The sequence below is a fragment of the Sinocyclocheilus grahami genome, unplaced genomic scaffold, assembly GCF_001515645.1.
Source record: "Sinocyclocheilus grahami isolate Dianchi unplaced genomic scaffold, SAMN03320097.WGS_v1.1 scaffold53.1, whole genome shotgun sequence".
Lineage (NCBI taxonomy): Eukaryota > Metazoa > Chordata > Actinopteri > Cypriniformes > Cyprinidae > Sinocyclocheilus > Sinocyclocheilus grahami.
Window position 1 is genome coordinate 792452 of NW_015505232.1, and position 25911 is coordinate 818362.

The window sequence follows — 25911 nt, forward strand, 5'->3', positions numbered from 1 at the left end:
CAGATTAAATAGGTTAAACTTTTGGCTTGTCTCCCGAGGCCACAGGAGGGCGCAGCACATAATGCAGCACATTAAATTGTCAACTTAAGGAAGTAACTGTCTATTAAAAAAAAAAAACGTACATTACGTCTAAAAGAACTCATATAAATCAAATATAATTTCGTAAATTGCATAAACAATTATGAACAAAACAGCATCACGTATTTATGCATTGCTTAATACAAAGAGCCGAATCGCCCATCACACAGATTGCCTTTAAAAACATATGAGACGCAGTGAAAAGGAATAAACCTCCACAAATGCGCGACGTGTTTTCTAAAAGCTTTAACTGTTTTAACTTTGTATGGCTGTCTTCATCTCTTGTGTGAGACGTGAGTGTAGCAGTCGTATTTGTCTGTCTAGAAAATGCGCTGAATATGCGTTCTGTGTGAATGGCTTGGTTTCAGTTTTAACCTAATTAAGATCTTCCCCGCATTGAGCTTCTATATTTCTCTAATATTTTGAATGAATAATGCAGCAACTTCGTGTCTCGTGGGCTAGACTATCAAAACATTAAACTACAATTTCACTTACATCATCATCACCGCATCTCGTGCTCCACTGATGACGCTCCCTGACGCACATCTAACGTTGGATTGTACTATTTTTGCATTCAAATGCAAATGTTTATTTTAAATTCGACTAATATGAATTCTTTACTCACAATCTCCTCATGACAGGCAGGCACAGCACTCATGTTCGTGTTTGTGTGTGCTATCTGCGTCACTCATAGCACGTGCCTATATCGTGCACTATATCGAACATTTTTTATATCGTTATCGACTAAGGTGTACCGTCGATAAATATCGATACCGTTTTATCGCCCAGGCCTAGGCTGTAGATCAGTCTTGCTAGCCCCACTTTAAACGAGTAGTTATATTTGAGTTCTTTTGATTTATATGTAATTATTTGAACAATGATGTAGCATCTCTCCTGTGTGTGTTGCATTAATGTGAATTGAGATGTTCTGCTGTGTTCATGTGGCTGTAAATTTGATTGAGATGAAGAGCACTAGTAAATCATTTTCTTCTCTCGTCAGGTTTCCCAGCGACAGCGTACGGACCCGTGGCAGCAGCAGCAGTGGCGGCAGCACGAGGCTCAGGTAGGGTGACCAGGGGAAGAAGCGGCTACATAGCGTACCCACAGAACGCAGGGCCAGTTAAACACTCTTTACCGCCTGTGTTCTGAGTGGCTACTGCTCTCCCCCGCCGAAAATACACACTCACCTTCACTAGTGTCCTGTTTCACATTATTCACTCGTCATGTGCCCTAATCTGTCATTTCAGGGCTTCCATTGCATCCTTGTAGCACAAGATAAATCTCTCTGCTATGACTGGCTACAGACTGTTCTCTGCTTAGCAACCTTCCCAGGTTAATGCCAATCAGTAGAGGGCACTGCCGAAAGCAGATCCAATATTGAACCTGAACATTACTGTGGCCTGGGAAGTGTTTGTTTTAGTGCCCTCTGTAGCGCAATATAGAGGAGTGTATCCACCTCAGGTGATCATCTAGAATCCTTACCACTCTCTGTCAAGAGTTTGAAGTGATACAGGTTTAAGAGTAGTCAAACATATAGTCCACATGTAGAGATGTGCAATGTTCAGAATTTAATTGAAAATGGCTTTTTGAATTGAGTTAACAGACAGGGTGCAGAATTGCAGTTCTAATCTGAATACAAGGAAGTGGAAATAAAATGTATTTAATTCAAAGAGATTCAAATTACAAATTTTATCTAGAAAAGCTTCAAATGCTGGCTTAATCTAACCTTGATTGATAGTTTTGTAAAATGTTTAAAAAGCTCCATGTTTTAGGATGAATTTATAGCTAGAAATTTGAAATGTCAACTAGAAATTTCTATTTGGTTTATGTATTTCATCCTATTTTCATTTGAATTTCTTTTCAATTTGAATCCTTTTTACTGTCATTGCATTTCAACTTTCTGTGGCTCATGGCTAATTCAATATAATTCAAATTCACACTCACTAACGGAAAGGGAGTAAATTCAGATTTTTTCAAGGTAAGTGTGTTGCTGTGACTTCCACATGAAAAGCATTATGGGAAGTGTCCATAGTTTAAATAGTTAAAGCAAATGAAAGAGGTAACACCTGACCCATGCATCATTAGCAATTTCCAGTACAGATTTGTGCAAAACATTTGCTATATTTTATAAATGCCGATAAAAAACTGTTGCGAAATGATGACGTTTCCATTAACTGATTTGTGCGAATAAATCTTAATTTTTCCTCTCACGATAAGTCATGGTGATGGATTTTGGTAGGTTTATGTATATCACAGGCACCACATTAGCAATGAATTTTAATGGAAGGAAACGTAGGAGTGTATCTTTAGCAAAGCAGGGTGGAGAGCTGCTTCCGGGACGCTTCTGAAACATGCCGCAGCGCGCCTGGTAAAAACACAAGCTGACTATCAGCTCCGGTGTAATGCGCCGCAGACATGTGCAGTGTAAATAAGGGGTTATCCAAGCTTTAATACCAAGGAAACCTCCCTTATGCAAGCATTGTGTAGTCAATGCTTGTGTAAGCGGCCACGTGATGTTTTTTTTTTTTGAGGTTATAGTACATTAAAGCATGATCATGTGACTTTGCGTACACCAGGTGACCTGTAAATGCAAAAAAGCCATTTCCATTGCAGTTTTTTTAAATATTCCTTTTTCGAATTACCTGAAAGACCACCTCATGCGATCACAAAATCTTTTTTTGTGATATATGGGAGTTTTTGCAAAACTGTCGTGTTTCCGTTGGACGTATTTTCAATTCGCAATTGCAATTTGCGCAATTTGAAGGGAAATGGAAATGCGGCTAATGTTTTCTAATGGTCAAGATATGCCTCCAGCACTGTTTCGTACAACATGAAGTATAAAGACACACATATAGTATGTAATGATACGTCATGCAAATTGGCGGATAATCATTGGATGCACTTCTAAAGGTCAGATATGGTCAAAGTTGAAATTATTGAATTTGAACATCACATTAAATGCTTAAACTGCTTGCAACATTGTTCCAACACGCTGCAGCTACGCTCAATAGAGTTCAGAGCACTGGAGAATGTTAAGTAAGTCATGTCTCAACAGTAATGGTGCTCCAACAATAACATGAGAACTTTATACAACAGCTTACAGACTAAACATCTCAAAGACTTGATAACACACTGTAGTTGTTCCCTTTCAGTTGGAGTTTATTGGCCTAGTACGACTGCACTTAAGAGGAAATTGTCTTGGTGAATTGCTTTCACGAACTCAAGCCCTCATCTAAATTCTGCAGTGCCCTTTTTACTGCCGTTTCCTGTTAAAGTGAGAGTTTCAGTGATTCAGGTGGAGGTCTGTCTCCCTGGACCTGACAGAGTGAAGGGAGAAGACTGTTGGCTCCACTGGGGCCTCCTTCACGGGAACCTCAGGCTTCTGGAGGCAAATCTCCCTGGTGCACAGCAGTGGTGGCATGCGTCTCCATCTGATGTGCCTCGTCCATTTCTTGCTTTGCTGAGACATCTCCCTCTGGATCTCTCTGTCCCTTTCAGAGCAAGCAGTGGTCTCTCAAAGGAGGATCATGGGATGCTTGCTTTTCCAGAGGTTGCCATATGCGAATCAATCTATTCCTGATCATTAAGGCAGAAAGAACTTCTGTGTGTGTGTGTGTCTCTCTCTTTTAGTTCACCTCATCATGTGCAGCTTTTCTTTTCTCACCTTTCCATCCCCCCAGCTTCTATTTCCATATCTCCTCCTGTCTTTATCTCCTCTCCCCAGTGAGTTGGTAGTTGTCGTAAGACACTAACAGATCAGTGGAAAGTGATGAGTTTGCTCAGCAGATGGAGTGCAGTGGAGGCAGTTTCCTGTGCCCTGGTGTATTGTGGGAGTGTGCAGTGTTGAACTATATTCTTTTGAATAAGCAGTCCTGTGTCAGTGCTTTTTCAATGGCCAGCGGTTGCTGCATTTAACCCCAGTGTCCTACCAAATCTGCTGGTCTTCATTTTTTTTCCCACAGAACTGTTGGTACTTTGAAACAAAACACAGCATGGGTTCAGGTCCGTTTGTGTTAATTATCAGATAAAAGCATGGTAGTACTATGGTAAGGTTGTGTTTGAAGGAGCAGATGAGATTTTGTTACTTTCTGCTCTGCTACAGTGGGCCGCTTGCCCAGGCATGAAGATGCTCCTGTTTGGCAAAATAGCTCACATTATCTGAGATCATTATCCATTTCATCCCAACAAGCTCTGTGAGCCTTGAAAAGCATCTCTGTGGAGGGCTGTTTTGGCTCGTGTATACGAGGTGAGATTAAACTACAGGCCTAGGTTAGTGTTAGTGCATTAGCTCCTGCTGGACTGCACATGATGTAAATCCCCTTGAAAATTTAATAAAAATGCACCTGAAGTTACAGCAGCAAAGCCCCCCCGTCAACAGTCCCAGAATGGGTCGCTCTGCTGAGATCCGCAAAGCTGAAGACGCTGTGTTTTCACATTAGAGCTCGAGTCCATTCGTATGGTTTGTATGAAAGAATCATGCCCGAGTTTTGATACCTTCTAAAGTGGTAAAGAGCAGTAGTAGCAGAGCCTTGTACACTTTGACACCAATTTAAAAAGTCTTGACTATGAATTTATTAATCATTTAAATAAAAAAAAAATTTAAAGTATAATTGTATCATTGTTTTTATCTGTTTAATGCAAAAAAATATATATTTTAAGAATATTTTTTAATGTAATAAATGTAAATTTAAAAAATGTTTATTAGTATATTAGGGTGCTTTCACACTTCACACAGACCAGGCCAGGTTCTATGGCCTGGTCCGAACCTGGGTTCGATTGCTCCCCCCTCCCCTTGCCCCCGCTGGACTGCGTTCATATTATTTTATTTGGGTCCAAACCACGGTTCATTTGCATCATCAAGCCAGCAGCTGTTTACCCCGTTGCTTAGTAACACATTTTTTGCAAATAAAACGTTATTAATAGTGATTCACTTCCGTGATTTGGAGTTCACATGAACCGTACCCCAGATCGCTTCTTTTAAGCGGACTTTGGTACGGTTCACGGGTGCACACCAGAGTTCGGAAGACAGCGTTCACATCATCCAAACGTACCAAACGCTGACGTCAATCGAACTCGGGTGCGCACCAAAAGTCCTAGTCTGAAAGCACCCTTATATTCTGTCTGTGTAGTATATTTATTTTTAAAATCATGTAACATTCTAATTGTTTAAAATTTAGGACTTTAGAACACTTTAAGAAAACACAAAAAACATAAACCGATGAAGCTGATCTCTAGATAACTCTCAACTTTCAGTTTGCTCAGCAAGAAGACTTTAGAAACTTTGTCACTTAAAAAAAACATGAGGTGATGGGTGTCTTCCTGCTGTGTGCATCTACAAATCATAAAGCTCAGTGTCAAAAGCTTTGTAACTGAGCCGTCACTAATTTAGATCTACCGTCCTGGATTTGTGAGGTTACTTTGTCATTCAACCAGCGAAAAGCGTTGAGAGAGACCTGAGAGCACGGCAGAAAATGCCTGAATAAATCATGTGTTAAAATTCATTAGCAAAGCCTTTCTGAGCACCAAAATGACAAGACATTAAATAGGTATTATTTATTAAATGTCGCTACTTACGGAAAAGGGGTTCTAGTGATGTTAATTAGCCAGCCGTTCGGTCAAAAAGGACTGTTTTAAATGGAAAGTGAAAGCTAAATCCAGGCACGGGTGTTTTTTTTCCCCTTTCTAAATTGACTTTAGGTGGAAATGAAGAGGCTAATTACAGCTGCTCTGAAATTCAGAGCTAATTTGGGGGCCAATATGACGGACTAACTGACAACCACCATGAAGTGGCTTGTTGGAATGGCCACCAGGGATTTGAGTGGGTGTTGCGTGTGCGTGGAAAATCTCACACTTGTTCACTGATGCACTCTTAACCAGCTCAGCCGCATAAGTGGCAGAGGAGAGACACTGGCCTGTGTTTTATTGTGAATGTGATCGAAAGCTCTTAGACTGTTTGACGTGTGTGTGTGTGTGTTAGTGAGAGAGAGAAGCAGTTTGAGGTCACTTCTGTGATCTGGGTAAGTGGAAGTGAGGGGAGCCGTTATCCACTCAGAGAGAGCCGCCCCACTGCTGACTGCATGCAGAGATTCGGAGGGGGAAAAAGGGAGAAAGAAAACAAGTATAACAGTGACTGGAGTTGTAACTTTGTACGAGTCCTTTCTGTTGTTCAGGAGAGAGATGGTGAGAGTGAAAGAGATGGGAGAGGGGTAATTATCGTCAGAAATGAGGCTCGGCGAACGATTCGCACTGCTGGGCCCGCTGATCCGGTCACCACGGCAACGCCGACCTACTCATTTGTTTTGCATACGAGTAATTACATCCAATTAGGCTACAGAGAGAGAGAAAAAAGAGAAACAAATGGAAGAAGGGGTCTTTTGTTTCGCGCTGATAGCTGGGATATTAATAATTGGGCTTAAGATACGATCAACAGTGATACTGTAACTAGAAGCTGAGCTGAAGTCTTCAGCAATTCACACCTGAGAGCCTCACCTGCACACACACTCACTCGCTCTCCTGTTTATAGTTGCCATGGAATTTAAGTAGTTGCTGTCAGATGTTGAAGCTATTATGGGATTTCAATACAAGGGTCCCGTCAGGCCTCAGACTCTGCTGTACTGTCCGTGGAGTGCTCTAATATACTGTAGTGGTCAGGACTGGAGACAAGAAGATTGCTGGTTTGATCAAACCATTCAATGAGCACTTCACCCCAGGTTACTTCAATAAAGTCATGGTGGCATTCTATTCTATTCTTGACGTCTTTAAATTCTATATGTACCTTTGTCATTTTAAATGTCAGCTTGTAAATGTAGTATTTTTACATTAAAGAATATTTATTTTATTACTTTTATTATTTATTTGTATTATTTAATCATTAATAATTATTACGAAGTATTATTATTTAAGATTTATTTTAAAGGGTTAGTTCACCCAAAAATTAAAATTGTCATATTCACCCTCATGTCGTTCCAAACCCATAAGACTTTCTTTCATCTTCAGAATACATGTTAGGATATTTTTTATGAAATCTGAGTGCTTTCTGACCCTGCATAAACAGCAGCTCAACTACCATGTTTAAGGCAATAAAATAGTCCATGTGACATCAGTGGTTCAACAATAATTTTATGAAGCTACGAGAATACTTTTTGTGAGAAGAAAACAAAAATAACGACTTCATTCAACAATTACGTCTCTTCTGTGTCCGTCTTCGATGCATGTTCACGACAGTACCACGACACATGCGTGTGGTGTGTAGCGTCTAGACCAATCAAACACACGATTTTTCATTTGATTTAACAAATCAGTTATTCATTAGATTAACAAATCGTCACAGTCCCCTCACCCAATAAACTGGGTGCCAGGATGTCTGCAACGACACCAGGCCCCCCTGGTCCCCATGGCAACTAATGCTGATATCACTGGTTTTATGACCCACAGGAATGTGAGTAGGGAAAATCACTACCTTTTTATAGGAAGAGACACAATGCACAGTAGAAATGGACTTTTCTCTAATTAATCCATAGGAAAACCTTTCTTTGAATGAACACACATATCCTTCAGGTCATCGTGTATGTTGTCTTTGAGATTTTATACTGTTTTATGCAGGCTTATGATCGAAACACTCATTCCTGTCATCTTACCTATATGTAATCTTACCATGCTTAGTATCTATGAATTCGCCTTCACATCAGTGACCCCCCCGGCGTCGGTGGTTTGGTTGAATTCTGAGAAGATGAAAATGTGAGCTACAACGCTCCAGGACATCCTAAGCTCGTGCCAGGCTTCGGCCTTGACCTTTCCATTCACCAAGATTCTCTGACTCAAACTGGTTCTTTTTCATCAAGCCTCTTTCAGACAGACGAGATGTGCAAGTATCAGACTTAGTCTTATTAATTGATACCTTAGACATCATTTGTACCTTTTTACAAAGGTGTGTTTGAACTAAGGAATCTGATGTTCCCTTCAGGCTGTAAATCTGCTGAATATGCAAATGGTTCCATAACTTCATTCCTTATTTCTCTCCTTTTTACTGCCTAAACTTTAACTCCTTTTCCTATACCAACTGTATGCATGTGTGTGTGTATGTGTATGTTAGACCAGTTTAAGTGTTTATGTAGGATGTTAGACCAGTTTAAGTGTTTATGTAGTATGTTAGACTAGTTTAAGTGTTTATGTAGTTAATAAAGTCTTACTTGTATCACACTTGATGTTGTTCATTGTTTGCTCATAACTGGAGTCACTTAATCATGCAGATTTATGCTACAAGCTCTGTGTAGAATTGTACAGTAAGAAAGTTATTTCCCTTAACCAGGAAATTAACGTTCTTAGAATTGACAGACAGTTGACCCTGAGAGGTCAAGTAAATATCTACAGCGGATCTAAATATTTATAATTAATTATAACTAGTTATGATTAATTATTCATATTTCCCCATGAGCTGATTCGCTACAGGTGCTCTTGATGCAGGAGCCGGTGTTCTGATGCAGAATCCGAAGCGCTGTGCCTTTTTAAAAAAAAAAATTTTTTTATACAATCAGAGGAAACAATCTTCAGACATGTTTACGAAGACTTCGACAGAGTGGATGACTTGCAATATGAGCATAGTTTGTCTGTTAATATGCACTTAGTTTGTTACTCAGACCCAGGCAGTGCGCTGCATGAGACAAAAAAAACGTCGCATAGCCGCTCATTAGTTTAGATTCATGTTGATTTTATCAATTATAAATCAGGATTTAAGGAGTAAAGTGAGAGTGACGCCTGGTTAACATGTATTAATGGGTCGTGTAGTCACTATTTAGTGTGGAATTTTTCTACAATATTCACTCATCATGACCGTAAAATAGGGCATTCTGCATAAGTCAATCTACTGCAGTATTTCCTCTCTCAATCAGTAGAAAATGTGGTAAACACCCAGTCATGCATGAAAAAAATATTGTCATATACTGTGAAACCGGTATAATTTTGAAAAATACAGTGATATAAATTTGCGGTCATAATGCCCTGTACAAAGTCAATGCAATGGCCCTATTTTCATCTAAAAGTTGATCAAACTAAACGGACTCTGGTCATGTGGCAGTAAAGATTTGAAACTGATTCGATTTAAACCCACTCTTCAATTTGTTAGTTTACCTAAAGACAATAAAGACAAGGTTATTTTCCTTATTTTTCCTGCTAACTTTAATGCACATTTATGGCACATGCAGTGGTATTGCTGTTCTCATTGACTCGTATGCCCAGACTGCTGTAACAGAGATTTCCAGCTTTAGCATGCTGCCAGCTGAATTATCAAGCTCTGGTGATGTGCTGGAATATTGTGTTATTGATGAAGTGCTACAGCAGAAGTCCATACAACTAAAACAGCCTTCGATTGGTGTTCATTAGCAGTTCGTTAATTTGCACACATATTGTGCTGCGCAGACTAAACACATTTCTGCGGCAGACACCCACATCGCCACAACCCCCCGAGGAGATGCTCGCTGCCTCTACAACGTGCTGCGAGAGTACGTGTTGTTTTAGAAAAATCAGAGGAAAGCTATTATTTCTCTAACTTTGATGTCAGAGCAGCGTTGTCCAATCCCTCTCTGTTTCTCACCTTTGCTCAAGTGAAAGTAAATCATTTGTATGCTCTGAAAAGAAAATAGGCAGAGGAAGATAATCAGGCAGCGGCTCACTCCCAGATGGCTGCTTCTGCTGTTTTGCCATCCAACTGAAGAGCTCTTTTCAGCCTCATTTTATTAATATCCTTTTACACTGATGCCACTATCATTAGAGGCAATCTACCTGAACAATAAAGGTAATTTTCCCTGCCTTTATTAGATAAGACCTTCTCGACTGAGCGCCTTGTGCAGCTGAGGGCTAATTGTCCATGTCAGCATAAACAAAGCAGCTGTGTACATCCGTTGTGTGTGTGAATGTCGGCTTTGTGTACTGCCTCTCCCAGTATCCTGTAATGGGCCGAATTAGGCAGATGGAACAGGAAACCGTCATTGTGGTGTCCTGGCAATCTGCGACTCGCGGAATGCGTGCAAAGATGTTGCGGGAGGGGGACATTGCACGTTTGCCAACCTACACCCTGCTCAGCCATTTAACAAATGGAGGAGTCCATGTAGAGGTCGACTCTTGTTTGTTGTTAAAGATCTAATTAGAGAGTGCAGAAGAGGCAGCGGAAGCTTTTCTAATTAGCGAGGAGCAGAAAACCCACTTTAAAATTCAAGGACGACTGGCGATGGATTCCGAAAAGAAAAGGGTGTCTCTGGCCTTTGCTTTGCTGTTGTGGTCTCTTTTTGTAGTTGAGATCGAGCGTGAAAGTCGGTTTAGTCCTGAGTAACAGTGCAGGGTCGGGAGAGAAACATCCTAAAGACTCTGAACAGAAATGTCCAATTTCGCTAAAGAGTTAGGAAGCCTAGCGGTGACCTGGAACAACCCCAGTGTGTCCCACACAGAACCCTGTAGGAAATGCCACAGACTTCTGCAGAATTTGATTTGAGGGTGCTCACCAGCTTTGTTTAAAGGAATAGTTCAGACAAAAATGTAAATTGTCATCGTTTACTGTCATTTCAAACCTGTGTGACAAAAAAAAGATAATGTGAAGAGTGTTTTTACCCATAGAATGAAAGTCATTGCGGTTATAAACAATATTAGACCTCATTGTCTGGACAAAAAAAACATTTTTTTTTTCAAAATTTCATCTTTTGTGTTGCTTAGAAGAATTTTTTTTTTTGCATTTTTGTAATGATGTGAGGGTGAGTAAATGACGGCACATTTTTCTTTTTGGGGTGAACTGTTCCTTTAATATGTTAACCCTTTAAATTCAGCAGTTTCAGAGATACCAGGGTCATATTCATACATCTGCATATGTTTATATGCATACATATTTTTATACAGTGTGTGTTCACTGAATCCTACACGTGAAGCTTGAGTTCAGACAGAGATGTAATTGGAATCATTACAGGAATACATTTCCTCAATACGATTCCTCAAGTCATGTATTACAGTAAGCAGGTGGTGTTGGAGTGGTGCCATTCCTCAAACACTTGAGCGTAATTTGACAGGCAGGCGTTTTGCCCACAAACCGCGGACGGTGAGGGAAAGTTGCGAAGCTGATGACAGAGAAACTACTTAGAGCTTCAGATTACTCTTGGCAGCTGTTGAGGGCATAATCAGCGCTGTGATGTTCGGCACGGCTCCAGGACGCTCCTGCAGGTCCCAGACCCCAGTGAAAAGCAAACATGCAGCAGGGGAGACGCAAGATGAAAAGCCTGTGTGGTGGATCCCAGCTTTCTTTGATTGGATCGTCTTTCTGTTTCTGAAAGGCCAATGAAGACTTTTAATGCCCTCTGTATATCAAACTCACACGTAGGATTGAAAATACTAGCTATAAATGTCAGCATTGCTGAAGCAGTCAAATGACATCCTCTGAGGTGTTCATAATCCGCCATTGCAAAGCGTCTTCATGTCTGCTAATGTCTAACGTCCTTTATTGATGCTGCAAGTGGATGCTGCACACTGGTGGTGGCTGAGGAGAGACCCCCCTATATGATTGTAAAGCGCTTTGGGTGTACAACAATACACAATAAAGCGCTATATAAATGCATCATTCATTCATTCATTCATTCATTGAGCTGTTGAACCACATTTTATTCATCACTGTATTCGCCATATCTAATCTGTTTACTCATAGGTTTCTTTTTAGACCTTTGCTAGCATCTCTGATAGAGTTGTGTAACTACTAACAGATTGAGTATAAGTGTGTGTACATGAGCATCATTCACCCTCATATTGTTTCCTGCCACGCATACGTCACTGCCTCAGTCACTTCATCTTTGTGTATCATAAACACCTCTTTTCTCAATGACGGCGTTCCACCTACTCTGCGTATTTCCCAGGGTTCCCCGATTACGGCTTTTATTCTGGGCCCAGTGACCAGCGGGGCGCCCCCTGCTCCTTTGCCGACTATGCCAGCCTGGGTCCCCATACGGGTCAGATGCTGCAAAGCGAGCACGTCACCCCTACCTGCAACTCACCCTCCCAGCACCACCCAAGCCCGGACCACTTTAAGAGCTCAGGTGTGTATTGCATATTTTGTCCTAGACATGTTTTGCTTCTAACACTCGTTCCTTCTGATGTATTGGGAAATGCTCCTTCATTTTTTCTCATTCCAAATGTACATGAGTGTCCCAGCATTTGGGTACACTGCATGCTGAGAGTTGTTCTCCTTACTTTCTTTTTCAAACCCTACCATGTGTATCCACTCATGTACTGCATGTTAAAGTACAAAGAAATCAGTCCTACCTATATCGAAATATATACTATACATATAATTTTAATCTCTGTCATGAATGAGAGTAGCTTTATTAACATAAATGAAAAATTTGGACTGTATTTACATCTGCACTGCCCCAGATGTTAACACCAGGTGTAAACTCATGCAACATCTGTATGAAGTGTAGTATAGGGTATCAATAATACAAATTTGCATGGCTGATCTCACCACCACAGCCAAATTCATCTGAGCTTGTATTTCCTGTCTCCCACATTGCATATGTATAAATGCAAGTCATTGGAATTAAAAGTTTTGCATGACTGGCTGTTTAGAAAACAGATTTAAAACAATCCTCCAGTCATGGTTTGAATCTGTGGATCAACTGATGCACGTCAAACCTCATTGTCTTGTCCCAATGAAAGAGGTAGTGAAGTCACGCGTTGTGCCGCCCATCTGCGGTAGTCTCCTAATCACTGTGGCGCCACAGCTTGTGCCAGGCCAGGTGTCGTGGATCTTTGAGATTCGGCTCATTCTGTCCTACTTCTTTTGCCTCATTTCATTTGGCAGCCAACAGGGAAATGTCTGTAGTTCTCTTGCTTTACACCAGTGATCACGTAGATGTGGGTTTAGACTGTAGCCTAACCTGTGCTCATTCTGAGGCTGCTAACTTTGGATTCACAGTACAAAGTCTAAATCTAAATCCATTCTTGAGTGTATATAATTTAAATGGAAAAAAACGAATTTTCTTATAATTTTTTCTAGTCTTTTCTATGTGTCATATGATAGTTGGGAACACCATTTCTGTTGACTTTAAGATCTCTGAAGTGCATTTAGACTAGAAATTGTAGATACTTGTGATTTGCTGCATTTTGTTATTAGCTTTCCACTTCTCAGAGTTTTTTTTCGCCGTCTTATATTTTTGCTTTTATCAGCCAAACAAAACAAAAAAAAACATCCTTTAGCTATATTTTTTGTGTTGACATTGGAAACAAAAACTCATCTTCTACTTTGATGCTACAATGTATGACCTTAATATTGCTTTACAGTACGTGTTTAGAGCGTTTTGAGAGATCTATTAAATACAGGCGTGCTACCTGATATGTCTGTCCAAATGTCTACTATATGCTTGTTGCTGTGGCAACTTGGACACAGTCAATGCATTGTGGGTTTTTCAGGGGTCAATACTGATGCTGTTGGTGTGTAGCTTTGCTCAGCAAAAACACTTTATTATCCCGCCAAAGGATGTGCAGAGTGACATCGATTAGAACCCCAACGCTGGTAGCCAGAGCGGGACAGATGAGTCACCTGTGTCTCAGAAACATGCTGCGTAATCACAGGCCAGTGGGTTTAATTAGCATGGGTGCTGCTAAGCTACCAGTCAAAGCCAATAAATGGAAGTCATGTTTAGCTATTAAAGCTAATAGCAGTAACGGTTTAGCCCCAGGGTTTAATTTAGAGCATAAATCCTATTCCTGGCAAAGCGAGAGAAAGCATGGCACTCACCTTTACAGAATCCAGCAATTATATGGAATAAAGATTACAGTACACACAGACTGTGAAAGCGAGGAAAGCCATTGCACTCAGATAAGACACGGGAAGCACGTCCAGAGGCAGCCAGAGAGTTAGTTAATGCTGTCTGTCATCATTAACACAATCTATGTGACTTAACTGAAAACCACAGTGTTAAAAAATATAGCTAAACTAAATATTTATTTCTATATATACTTACATGTATAAATTCTTTATGAACCTTCTGCAGTCAGACCATCTTTGATAGTAAAATGATGAATGTGAGGGGGTTTTAGTAAATAAGACTAAGTCTAATATAAAGGTCAATACAGTGCGTGACATCATTACCTCACTTTGTGCATCATAATAATTCTGTCCTCCATCTGATTTATACTAGAGCCCGACCAATATGTTTTTTTTTTGTGGGGGGGGCGATACCGATATTAGGGAGTAAAAAAGGCTGATATCGATATGTCGGCTGATATTCTTTGTGTAGGCTATATTATAGTACAGTATAGTCAAAAGTTTGGACACTTCCCATTCGTGTGTCCAAACTTTTGACTGGTACTGTATATAGAATACAGTATATAGCCTACATAAACAGAATATATATATACATAAACACATTTTTTGCAATGAGAACTCAAATGTGGTGATCAAACACTTATAATGATGTGACATACATAGGCCTATGTAGTGGAGGCAGTGTATTTAACAATAAACTTTATTATTCAAAATGAGTCTGACATCAGTGCACTTAACAGTAAACTTCACTTCACTTATTATAAATAACTTAACGCAAATAGAACAAAAAAATATATAACTTGAATTAAGAAATTAAACAAGGTAACTGTGTAGGGCAAGCAAGCTACTGCCAAACCAACAGGGGCAGGTTTATGCAGGAAGCACAGCTTTTCCAAATGTAAACATCTAAAATGAATAAATAATAATAATTCATAATTAAAACGTGAGAGTGAAACATTGTTGTTTATTTAATTAGCATTGAGTCTCTCCAACTAGGTGACAACGTAGGGTTAAATCACCATTCAACAGACTCAAACCACCGCACTGCCGTTTATTGGACTGCAGAAAGATACTAACTTTTCAATCTGCTACGTTACTGACTGTACTGACAAACTATGCTGACACAGTGTCTGCACTGCAACTGCGCTGAACTTTGTGTCAGCATGTCATAAATAGAACGAGGCATCAGTTTACTGCATCCAGTGTAGACAACATAACTGATTATAATGGGTTCTGTTCTACACCGGACACATGCCGCGCGATGTGATGTGACCGTTGTGATAAGCATGAGTTCTGGGCCGCGGCACGGCCGGTATAAACACCAAACCAGCCGCGATGAGCTCCAGTGGCCGTAACACAGGCTTTAATGCGTCGCAGACACGTGCCGTGATGCGCAGCAGATCAGCTCTAGTCTCTAGCGTCACTGAATCTGCTGTTATAAATGAACCATCCATTCATCATATCATCATGCAAAACTAAGAATTAGAATCGGATCATTTGAAGCAGCGGACTCGGGTGAGGTTTGAGCTCATCTGCGCCTCTCTGCACTGACCTGGGTCGCCAGTAGCAAACAATGGAGCGCGCTCTGCTGGACAAACTAAGTAATTACACCATTCAGAAGCATTTAATCTGCGTTATATGTTCTGTAAAAAAAAAAATTCATATCGGCGGCATATTCACTGATACCGATATATCTGCGACAGGCTCATATCGGCAAAACGATATATCAGTTGGGCTCTAGTTTATACCTGTGGTGACTGCAGTCAGTGATGTTGGGGGTTTCTCCAGCTGGATTCTGTCACTGTGAAGAGAGATGTGAGGAATGAGCAGTCACAAAGGAAGCTGGATCTTTACATGCGTTGTTCACACTCACTTGAAATCTCAGCTCACAGCGCAGCAGGAAAGCCTGTTTCTCTCTCTGCCCTGTCCTTCGATCAGACCTGCTTAATGCACAGCGCAGCATGTGGCTGTGTGCAGTTTTGCATGGATGGTGTGGGTGTTTTTTAATCTATATGCTGTCCACATGTGAAGGCCGTTCATACAGGAAAATTTTGTATTTAAAAACAGAAAGAGCTTACCAGAATTCAGGTGTCTTAAAGGGGTCATCGGATGCCCATTTTCCACAAGTTAATATGATTCTTTAGGGTCTTAATGAAAAGTCTATAACATACTTTGGTTAATTTCTCAATGGTAGTGTAAAAACACCCTTTTAACTTGTCAAAATCAGCTCTGTTTTCAGCAAGCCGTTTTAGTGCATGTTCTTTTAAATGCTAATGAGCTCTGCTCACCCCACCCCTCTTTTCCATGGGGTGATGAGCCGTTCTCATGAGACCGTTTACTTTAGCTGCGGAACTTGCTAACTAGCACGTTATTAGGAAAGGCGATTTGCAAAGATTCATAAAAAAACCTTATACTCACTTTTTGATCACGAATCATTCCTGCTAACACAAACACATTTAGGTAGATCGGGGGCGCATTCCCTTCAAAAAGTCAACAATCGTGGGAGAAGCTGGCTCTGTGTGACGTCACACAGACAGGTATCTGAGAATGGCTTGATTTGAGAAAGGGGAAATTATTTTAAAAACCACTGGGTGGATCTTTATCATTAGAAAAGATTTTAGTAGATAAACTGGGTGGATTTTTATCATTATAGGGTGGTTGTGTACACACACTGCCAACACACATTTATGTTCAAACAACTTGTAAAATTGCATGTCGCATCCGATGACCCCTTTAAAAATACAGCAGCTAAACCCCTTATACTTATTCATGTAGTCTGCATAGTCCAATTAAAAAAAACACAACATGTCCTGTTTGAACAGCCCCTGACAGTGTTATTTAGCATTTTAACACATTCACTTTTAACACTTTTTTTTTTTACATTTAATGAACATTATACAATACAGTACCATGCAAGTAACGTGTCATACATTAACGTTCAAAAGTTCGGGGTCAGTAAGATTTTTTTGTGTGTGTTTGAAAGAAGTCTCTTATGCTCATGAAGGTTGCATTTATTTAAAAAAAAAAATACAGCAAAACGTCAATATTGTGAAATACCATTATAATTTAAAAGAACTGTCCTGACTGACCAATTTATTGAATCCTTGCGGAGTAAAATATCAATTGATAATTTATATTATCAATTACATTAATAAATAAAAATTGTACTGTCCTTAAACTTTTGAACAGTAGTGTACATATTCTGTCCCATGTTACACTCTGATAGAAGCTATCTCTCTCCACCTTAGTGGCCATGTTAGTGACTGAAATATGATTTATCAGTAATCTGGTGTGTGTCTTGCACAGGTGCTAACCCTCCACGGCCTGGAGGTTTTCCAGGTGCAAACAGTCCTGGACCCGTGGCAGACTTGTACGGCCCCAGCAGTCAGGACTCAGCAGTGGGAAATTACATCAGTGCTGCCAGCCCTCAGCCGGGTTCTGGGTTCAATCACAGTATCGCAGTGAGTAGAGCTCTCTTACACTCCTCAGTCATGCTGATGTGACCAAGAGATCCGAAAGTACAGAGAAAGTTCTCACTTTGTGTTTTTTGTCCATCATACTTTTAATTATATTCAACCTCCAGAGTCTGATTGGCTGTTCCTCCATTGTGACTCACTTTTTATGGCAAGGGCTTGTGTCAGTGCAGCAATTTAGAAACGCAGAGTTGGAAAAAAAGAATATCAGAGGAATTAGTTCCATTCCACATGTTCAAAAATACCCCAATGCGTCACAAGTCTCCATTAGACTGACACTTCATGTCTCGCTGATGTTTTGTTTGGGGAATAAAAGCATCACAAACAGTTTAGAGGAAGCAAAAAGCTGCCGTGGTTGGAAATGAGCAAATTGTCAAAATCAGATGTCCCTGTAACTAGCAGATGCTCTTGACACCGTCTCCAAACAAAAGCCCCTGTATTGCACAAAAACTTGCTTTAATTGGCTTTTGTCAGGGACCGCACGGATTCTGTCTGCAGATGTCACGGACGTCAGGTTGCAACTCGTGTCAGCACGGATCTCAATTTGAAGAAGAAAGCATTTATAATGAGGTGCCAAATTGAAATTAAATTACTCACCCCGTTCTCACAAATAAGTTTCTTAACCAAATGAAGCACATATTTTGATTTATGTGAGTGTTTGCAGCAGATTTCTGCTGTTTTATTGCTTGTGGGTGGTCTGCTTAGAGGCCAGTTTTCATCTGCAGTATATGAAAAGTAAAGCATGTTAGAGATATAGTGCTGGTAGTCTAGTGGTTCAATGAACGATGGAAGCTTCTGATAAAGCGCTTATAATAGTGGTCTATTAGAGTTGTGTGGTATTTTCAAAGTCTTCTGAAATCATACAGTGGTTATGTTAAATTTTGGTTTGAGGAACAAAATGTACAGTACTCATTTTCATTGGTTCCCGCATGTCTCATAACCAAAATGGGCCAAGGTTAAATTTCGAAAAGAGTGAGGAAATTACAGAATTTCTTATTTTTGGCTGAACTATTCCTAAACTTCTAAGCCAGTAATGAGGAGGAGTAATTTATGATCTCTCATCACAACAGGAGTGATGTTGCCTAGTGGATAAGGATCTTAGCTGGTAATTAAAAGGTTTGATTCTACACAGGCTGATCTGTTAACTTAGGCCCTTAAGCAAGACATTTACTTCAGAGACTACTGCTGTAGTTTGTCACTTTTTGAATGAAAAAGCCCTTCTTTTAATGGCTAAATTGGTGAAGAACTGCTCATAAACAGCTGTTTATTGTGTATAAAGACAATTGACTAATGACAGGAATATTAACTGCTGGTTGGAAACTGAAGTGAGCAGAAACTTGGATCTTTTATACTTAATTTCTGCCTCCTGGCATCTAAATAAAACATGTCACCGCATGAATTCATAACTTTATTCATCGGCATTAGTGCCGTTTTGTGCTGTGATTAATTCCAATTTTAGTGTGTTCATTCAGCTGGACCGATAGATGTGTGTGTGTAGTTCTTGAAGTCTCCGTGCAGAACATTAACACGGGAAATGATGCAGAACTAAAATGCTCGTCTCCATTTATTTATCTGACATGTGTCACCAGTTCACCACCTACTGGAACCCCCCCACCCCACCCTAGTATCAACACATCCACAACGAAATAAAGTGCTTCCACGCAATTCTTAAAAAGAGGAAACCTGGCAGAAAAGCCAATATAAATTTAAGAAAGCCTTTCCTTCCTGCCCTCTAAAGCAGCGGGTGTGAGACTGACTTTGATTTATTCGTATGGATTAGGCAGATCCGCTCCTGCCATGCACACAATAGTCTGATGACAGGCCCGATAAGCGACTGTGTTTCTCAGAAAGGCTTGTTGACAGGTTGCTGTTTTGCCCTCTAAATCAGCCATGTGGGTCTGCAAGTTCACAAATGCAGTCTGACAATGGGCAGGATTTATTTATTCAGGACTGATCAGTGCCACGGAAGAGGAATCAGGACAAATGCTTTTCTTCTATTTTCCTTATGCTTGAAGGTAGGGCTGGGCGATATAGCTAAAAAATTAATCAACGATATAATGTTCCATATCGTTCGGTATCGATAATTATCGACATTTGTTATAACCTTTTTTTAAAACAAAGAGCAATAGAAAAAAAAGTTTAAATTTAACCACTGTATTTTTAAATTAACCCAATTTCTTGAGACAAACAACAAATATTTTTTGTTTTAACAGTCAAACACAAAATAAAAATTAAATATCTAATTTATAATGTTTCGTATGCAGATTAAATAGGTTTTAAGGAAACTTTTGTCTTGTCTCCCGAGGCCACAGGAGGGCGCAATGAGCAAAATAATGCATTTAAATTGTCAACAAGGCAATAACTGTCTATAAAAAACGTGCATTACGTCTAAATTAACTCATATAAATCAAATATAATTTCGTAAATTGCATAAACAATTATGAACAAAACAGCATCATGTATTTATGCATTGCTTAATACAAAGAGCCGAATCGCCCATCACACAGATTGCCTTTAAAAACATATGAGACGCAGTGAAAAGGAATAAACCTCCGCAAACTCGTGACGTGTTTTCTAAAAGTTTTAACTGTTTTAACTTTGCATGGCTTTCTATACATCTCTTGTGAGATGCGAGGACAGCAGTCGTATTTTTCCGTCTAAAAAATGCACTGAATATGCATTCAGTGTGAATGGCTTGGTTTCGGTTTTAACCTAATCAAGATCTTCTCCGCATTGAGCTTCTATATTTCTCTAATATTTTGAATGAATAACACAGCAGCGGCGCGTCTCGTGGGCTAGGCTAACAAAACATTAAAATTCAACAACATCACTTACATCATCATCACCGCATCTCACGCTCCCTGATGCACACCTAACATTCAAATGCAAATATTTATTTTAAATTCGACTAATATTCATTCTTTATTCACAATCTCCTCATCGCAAGCACAACACTCATTTCAGCATGTGTTTGTGTGTGCTGTCTGCATCACTCATAGCACGTGCACTATATCGACCATTTTTTCTATCGTTATCGAAGGTGTACCGTCGATAAATATGGATACCGTTTTATCGCCCAGGCCTGCTTGGAGGCCTCCTAGTTGCTCTGATGCAGCTATATTTGTAGCAGAATAATTGAAACGGAAGAGTCAAACCTCTGAAGATAAATGGAGATTTGCACATACTGAAGGCTGATTCTCCTGAATGAGAAAGGGGTCTATGACATCACATATAGTAAAAACTCCTGTTAATCTGTGTAATGCCAACAAGAAAATCTTCTAAATGACAGAAATTAATTGGTTGATATTTTTAGGAAGCCTGCACGGTGGTTTTCTGCTTGGACTAATTAAGAATCCTGCCAGGGACAAACAGCATCCAAAACATCTGCTGCTGCCCAGCTAGCCATGCTTTTTCCTGAGCTGGTCTGCTGTCACTGACCGTCAGAGCACAGATTTCATTGGCACTTTTATCAGTATCATTTATTCACAAATGTTCTGTTAAAGTAGAATTCTTGATTCTGTACATGAGAAAATAATCAATCTCAGAATCTTCATAAAAGAGAAACGTGTAAATTATTCTGTCTGAATCTGTCAGTGTGTTAGAATCACTGTTTTCATACAGCTTCAATAATTGTGCTCAACATCTTACTCATGATCTGCTTTTAGGGTCCTTTGATCGCCACAGCATTTACAAATGGATACCACTGAAAGCTAGCCGGAGATGTGGCACAATCTCATTGGAGGTATGCATGTTTTTCTCATTCTGATTCTCTTTTTTTTTTATGCTGTTCCTTTCATAATTTCAACAAGACTCCTATTGGTTTTGATTCACCAGAGTTCATCGGGAAGCCCTGGAAAAAGGGCCGGAGTCTCTGATTAGTTCGTGTACAGTTGATGTCATAAAGACTTCAAGCACTACAGGTTCTGATTGGTGAATGGACAAGAGGGGTGGAACCAAACACAGAGGACAAGAAAAATACGATCATCTCAGAAAACAAACATCACAACTGCTGTAAATGTTATCCAACCCTCCTGTCACTGCAGGACTCCTTCCCATTTTTCTTTTCCACACGCTGTTTTCTTTGTGTATGCTTTTTAAATGACTTCAGCTTTTAGACAAACATACTTAGATGAGTGAATTATTCAGTTAGCTGTTGTCACAATTTTGAGTTTTTTCCCCTCGATTTTGGTGGCAGTTAACTTTATTTTTGCACATATGGACAGACACCATGTCATTCATCTATTGGAAAAAAGAAAATCATCTTAGTAGCCGTTTTTAATTGTGAAGTCTCATTGTTGGTCATACTGACTTATTTTTGGGCAATACAGAGGGAGAGGACTCCAATATTTTTATGGTCCTTTTTATATATATATATATCTATCTGTGTTGTTGTTGTCATTTAGAGAGAAAAAAAATGTGTACTGTAATTTTTTTCCCCAATGAAAACATGGTGATTTCAAATATAAGAGAAAGAAATGTAAATATACTTCACTGCATATAATCAGTTCAGGCATATTTTTCTGATGGTGTTTCGAAAAAAAATCATGGTGCAATTGACAGTATGACGGTGAAAAGTAATACATTGATTTCTCGTCCAATATTTTTATGGTCCTTTTTATATATATATATATCTATCTGTGTTGTTGTTGTCATTTAGAGAGAAAAAAAATGTGTACTGTAATTTTTTTCCCCCAATGAAAACATGGTGATTTCAAATATAAGAGAAAGAAATGTAAATATACTTCACTGCATATAATCAGTTCAGGCATATTTTTCTGATGGTGTTTCGAAAAAAAATCAGGGTGCAATTGACAGTATGACGGTGAAAAGTAATACATTGATTTCTCAAATTATTGTATATACATGAGCTGAATCATTTTACAGGTGTAATACCAGCATACTCATGCACATAACATGAGCGAAAACTTTCCTCGTTCGCCGTGGAGTTTCCAAAACACCACTCCCGTCCAAAGCACACCATGTAGTGATCAACGAAAGGACTTTTTCTTGTGTTCTGCACATTCTGAGACTTTTACACTCCTGAGAAAAAAAAGAAACTTACTATGTTGTCTGTTGTTAATGTTGTCTAATAGAGAACGTTCCTCTTGATTTTGGAACCTGTCGTGGACTGTACGTGAATGAAACTGTTTATTTCTCTTTAGGCTCAAGGCGGCAAACATTTTTAATGAATCATACCTCAGTCCTGTGAGATTTTATTTATTCAGAGCAGATCAAGTGTACAAAGGAAGCTTTGCACTGTGTACAAAAAGAACGACGGTTTTCTTCTTGCACATGCTAGCTGTCACGAGTGACCTTACAGAGATTTGATGTATGAAAAATTGTTCAGTGAATTTTGCTTTTATTTTTCTGCCGCTGGCATCCAGAATGCAGGTCGAGAAGAAGCCAAATGAAAAGCAATCTATTACTGGTGCGCTCAAGATTTCATTTCAAGGACATAGCGAACCTTTTATCTGAAATATTGACGTATTTTAATATACAGCCAGTTGAAGACACTGAAAAAAAATTGTTGACCTGAAACCTGGCGCTGCTGCTTTCTTTCAAGTTGAAAAGCTGTTTTAGGTCAAACACGCATATATATATATATAAAAAATGCAGCTTTTTAATGTTAAATGATCTGATGTAACTGTGTCTTTTTTTTCCTGCTGAAGATGTAAACTCTTTTGTTTTTAATGACTTTTGTTTTATTTGGTGTAGTCTGGTGGCCGGAGGCAAACGCACTTAACGTCGGAGCCTCAAAAAGATTTACAGATCCAGTCACGTAATAATATTTAAACAACTGAAAGGAACAGAGTGAGGAAAGAAAACTATTGTAATGTTCAAATGTCAAAGAAAAATGAAACATTAAAAATGAAACCAAGATGTTTGTTCAATGATTTCAATTGTGATTCAGGTTTTTTTTGGTGGTTATTGATGTTAATATCTAATTTTCTAGATTCTTTTTTCCTTTCCCTCACGTGTCATTTAACAACATTTTGAATGAACTATGAGACCAGCATCATCTTTTATCCCATTATTTCTGAGTAACTACACAAACACTTGGAATTAAGTAATAAGCCACTCAAGGCTGTGTTATACTGTGTTTACAGTCAGCTAAAGTAAATGCACTGTACACCCTATATACACTGAACAAAATTATAAATGCAACACTTTTGTTTTTGCCCCCATTTGTCATGAGCTGAACTCAAAGATCTAAGACTTTTTCTATGTACACAAAAGGCCTATTTCTCTCAAATATTGTTCACAAATCTGTCTAAATCTGTGTTAGTGAGCACTTCTCCTTTGCCGAGATAATCATTGAATGTGAGCATTTGCCCACTCAAGTCGGTTACGACGACGAACTGCAGTGAGGTCGAGAGTCCGCTGAGGACGACGAGCATGCAGATGAGCTTCCCTGAGACGGTTTCTGACAGTTTGTGCAGAAATTATTTGGCTATGCAAACCGATTGTTGCAGCAGCTGTCCGGGTGGCTGGTCTCAGACGATCTTGGAGGTGAAGATGCTGGATGTGGAGGTCCTGGGCTGGTGTGGTTACACGTGGTCTGCGGTTGTGAGGCCGGTTGGATGTACTGCCAAATTCCCTGAAACGCCTTTGTAGATGGCTTATGGGAGAGAAATGAACATTCAATTCACGGGCAACAGCTCTGGTGGACATTCCTGCAGTTAGCATGCCAACTGCACGCTCTCTCAAAACTTGCGACATCTGTGGTATTGTGCTGTGTGATAAAACTGCACATTTTAGAGTGGCCTTTTATTGTGGCCAGTCTAAGGCACACCTGTGCAATAATCATGCTGTCTAATCAGCATCTTGATACACCACACCTGTGAGGTGGATGGATTATCTCGGCAAAGGAGAAGTGCTCACTAACACAGATTTAGACAGATTTGTGAACAATATTTGAGAGAAATAGGCCTTTTGTGTACATAGAAAAAGTCTTAGATCTTTGAGTTCAGCTCATGAAAAATGGGGGCAAAAACAAAAGTGTTGCATTTATAATTTTGTTCAGTGTATAATGATAAAGGCCCTGACATGTAAATGAGAATGTGATCTCTATGGGTGCTGTCAGTGATGTGCTTAGTAGCTGGTGAATGTATTTAGTGTCATAGCTGGTACTATTTAATGGATTTTAACAGGAGGTCTGTATTACCTGAAGAGCATGGTCTGTTAGCATTCTCATTCATCTCGCAGTTGCTCAGCTGGCACTGGACCCGACAACGCTGACTGGCTGATGGTACCACAAGAGTCTGCACACTCCCAGGATCTCTACTAGCTGTGACAGGAAAGACAACAAAAAGGGAAATATTTAAGTCAATTTCATACAAAACAATTATATATAAATATATACACATCATACAATAGTTTGTATGATGCAAGTAACGTGTAGTACAGTACCATCTTTTTTAAATGTTTTGTCTCTTACTCTAACCAAAGCTGCATTTACGTTATCAAAAATAATAAAAAATAGTTTTTAAAAAAACAGATATTGTGAAATATTACAATTAAAATAATTGCTTTCTATTGTATTTTTTCTTCCTGTGATGTTTAATCAGCATCAGTCTTCAGTGTCACATGATCCTTCAGAAATCACTTGTATGTTGATTTGCTGCTCAATAAACATTTCTTATTATTATCAATGATGAAAACAGTTGTGCTGCTTGATACTTTTGTGGAAACCATGAACCTCTTTTTAGGATTTTTTTCTTTAATAAATAAATCTGAAAGTTTGTGTGGCGCTGCATTTCAGACCTGAACTATATTTGGCCACATTTGTCCTATCAGGTCTGACTCATAAGGGGACGTCACCGGGCCTGTCCAGCTGTCTCAACTCACCAATAGGCCTGCGTCTCTGTCACGCCTTGTCCTTGTCACAACGAGAGCTCTGTCTTTGTGCAGCAAATACCAGCAGGTCTTCCATCTACTAAAGACAGGATGTCATGTGGCTGAAAAATACCCAAAAACACTTCCCTGGTGCTTGGATCTGTCAAGGTTCCCAAGCAGGCTGCAGATGTTCAGCCTTATCTCCTGATATAAACATGATGCTGATCAATTATTAGTCAGCAGACACACATTTGCATTACTGATGGCATAAGTCACTGACCTTCTGTCTGTAAGTTGGCTCATGATTGTTTGTCTGGCTCAAACTGGTTCAGTGCTTTCCTGAGCACACAGTTTTCAGGTAACTTGGATTGTAGTCGAAGTTGCAGACCTACAATTTGAAAATTGTAATGGCAATTGTTACTGAGTATCAATCAAAATGAAACTGAATGGAATGCATCTACATCAGTGGTCGCCAACCTGTCGATCGCGATCAACTGGTAGATATTTATCACTGTCCCTGTAGATCCCGAAATTAACAGTAAAATAAGTACAAAAACGCATTACATTTCACCATTCTTTGTACTGTATTTTTTGTACTTATTTTTTTGTTATTTTCTGGATCTACTTGGACAGTGATAAAGAAAAATACATCACACACAGGCAGGGGTGTAAATAGTTGGGGGGGGGGGGGCAAATAAGGGAAAATTCTTTCAGACGAGTTTTTTACGGGGA

The 25911-nt window shown here is 39.5% G+C and overlaps 1 long non-coding RNA gene across 2 annotated transcripts; it reads left to right on the top strand.

Annotated features, from left to right (window-relative positions):
- Positions 1 to 1075: 1075 nt before the first annotated feature.
- On the top strand, positions 1076 to 24651 carry LOC107583368 (uncharacterized). 2 transcript variants are annotated; one of them, XR_001609030.1, is made up of 7 exons: positions 1076 to 1141; positions 11961 to 12140; positions 17177 to 17331; positions 21009 to 21085; positions 21178 to 21573; positions 23428 to 23430; positions 24641 to 24651. It is a non-coding gene; the product is annotated as an uncharacterized lncRNA (long non-coding RNA). The 2 variants fall into 2 exon arrangements; XR_001609029.1 differs by lacking the exons at positions 23428 to 23430; positions 24641 to 24651 and having other exon boundaries at positions 21178 to 21770.
- Positions 24652 to 25911: the final 1260 nt, after the last annotated feature.